Below are 2,450 nucleotides of genomic sequence, written 5' to 3' on the forward strand. Positions count from 1 at the left end.
TTCTCTCACCGAAAAAAATTAACAATAAAAAAAAAATCTAACAATTTCGTCAATATTTTCATTTTTTAGTTTAGTTTTTTATAGTTTTCAAACCATGTTTTTTAAAATGAGACAATATTTTGTCATATACATTAATTGTAGTCAATTTCACACAGACAAAATGTCATTAATGTGTCTTAAACCTTAACAAACTGAAGCTTAATCAAACTTCCAAACAATTGAACCAAAACATTTATTAATGTATCAAATAAAGAATATAGTTATGATTAAATGTTTTCTTTTTCTTTGCTTTTCTTATCTCGTTTTCTAACCCAAAAATATTAACCATTGAACAAACAAAAAAGAACCTTTGGCACCTAACAGTTTTGTCAATATTTTTGTAAATAATAAGGCTAAAACCATAAATGTTTTTACCAGCTACAAACTCACTTTCGCTCCATTCACATGTGGAAAACTCATTTTCCACCATCAAACCAATTCCTAATAAAGCAGAAATGCATCACACTACAGGATTAAAATGAGTTGCATATGCGGTTTCATGTTGACTTTAACCACCACTGAACCCAGAGCTCAAATCGAGAATCCCACCTCCAAACTAACAAGCTATCGCCTGAAGACAATGTGTCCTGACAGAAACCCTCACTGTGAGAATCTCTCCAGACGGCCGACAGGTGCATCACCTTGAGACCCTGAATACAGAGCGAACAGGAGCAAACAGACAGATTTCACTCTCACAATGCGTCTGAAGCGTTTTGTCAAAGCTTCCTCTCGTTCAAGGCTGCTGGATTGTACCTGAGAAACAGCTGCGGAGCCCAGCCTGAGTCAGCCCTGATCCGCACAAATAAAACACAAAGCCAGCACATGCAAGCTTATCAGATATTAAAAAAACAAATGATATGAGCAAGAACGATTTCTCATTTCCTCTCGGAGACCCCAGGAGTTCATCCTGTGGCTACCGTGGAGGCGGTCGAGAGGCACACGCGATCAATAAACAAAATCCCCGTGGACATCTGTTTGGACAGGTGCGCTGATTAAGAGGGGCACGTCGATGGGCATCTCCGATACAACACCGGAGGAGATGGCATCACGGGGACACGGGCCAGATGGTGACGGGCGGGTCAGAATAAACCAATAAGCCACCTGAGGCTGAGCATTACGGTGATTTTACCATGCGAGGCTTAAAGGAATAGTTCACGCAAAAATTAACATTTGCTGAAAATGTACTCACCCTCAGGCCATCCAAAGATGTAGATGAGTTTGTTTCTTCATCAGAACAGATTTGGAGAAATGTAGCATTACATCACATGCTCACCAATGGATGCTCTGCAGTGAATGGGTGCCGTCAGAATGAGAGTCCAAACAGCTGATAAAAACACCACAATAATCCACACCACTCCAGTCCATCAGTGAACATCTTGTGAAGGGAAAGAGCTGTGTTTTTAATAAACAAAAGCATTTTTTAAGATATGTTTAACATCAAATGAGTCCTCTATCCATAATATTGCTTTCGCTAGTCTAAAAGTCATCTAGTCTGAATCAGTAGAGAAATATGCACAGATCAAGCACTGTTTACAAGCAAATACAGTCCAAAACAAATCTAAACAGTGGACTTTTTCACTGAAAGAAGCATTATTATAGATTACGGACTCACATTTTGGTCAGAAGTGACAGTTTAAATTTAAAACATCTCAATTATTGATTTGTTTCTTATAAATATGCAGCTTTTCACTTCTCAAGGCATTGATGGACTGGAGTGGTGTGGATTACTTGTGGATTATTGTGATGTGTTTATCAGCTGTTTGGACTCTCATTCTGACGGCACCCATTCACCGCAGTGGATCCATAATGCTACATTTCTCCAAATCTGTTCTGATGAAAAAACTAACTCATCAAAATCTAGGAATGGCCTGAGGGTGAGTACATTTTAAGCAAATTTTCATTTTTAGGTTTAACTATTCCTTTGTGTTTATAGCATTTATAAAGACAGAAAGACAAAAATGTTCACTAAAAATGAAATTAGGAACAATAAATCACAATGAGCAATGCTAATTCTTGGCAAAAACTGAAAGCATAGCTCATCATTTACCTGCAGGCTGTTTGCGGTGTTGTAAAGAGTTGAAGCAACTTGGTGCATTAATACAGAGCTCAGGTGGAGACGTGGCGTGTTGTCTTCTGGTCCTGTCCTCCTATCGTTTGGTCTCAAGATATCTGTTGTTCAAAAAGACAAAAATAAAAAAGTGAAATATATTAGAGCTATAAGCTACACACCGATATAGGTTATTTTGTTCAAGCGTAGCTCCAAAAAGATTTTAGTGAATCAAAAACATCCAGCGTAAACCAACCGATTCCTGAACAAGTGACTCTTATGAGCCAGTTCTTTATAAGGAACTGAAACATAACACGCAGAGCAAATGATTCCTTTTTTCCTAATTTTTCTCTGAAGTGAATCT

At 38.0% G+C, this 2,450-nt stretch overlaps 1 protein-coding gene across 1 annotated transcript in view; it reads right to left on the reverse strand.

The window, feature by feature from the left end:
* LOC107744220 (plexin-B2-like) overlaps nucleotides 1-2,154 on the reverse strand; it is a 125,798-nt gene extending 123,644 nt beyond the window's left edge. Inside the window, exon 1 of the mRNA XM_016557747.1 lies at nucleotides 2,087-2,154. The gene's annotated coding sequence lies outside the window, so the exon portion shown is untranslated. The remainder of the gene's footprint in view (nucleotides 1-2,086) is intronic.
* Nucleotides 2,155-2,450: the final 296 nt, after the last annotated feature.

This window comes from Sinocyclocheilus rhinocerous, unplaced genomic scaffold, assembly GCF_001515625.1.
Source record: "Sinocyclocheilus rhinocerous isolate Xijiao unplaced genomic scaffold, SAMN03320098_v1.1 scaffold2061, whole genome shotgun sequence".
NCBI lineage: Eukaryota > Metazoa > Chordata > Actinopteri > Cypriniformes > Cyprinidae > Sinocyclocheilus > Sinocyclocheilus rhinocerous.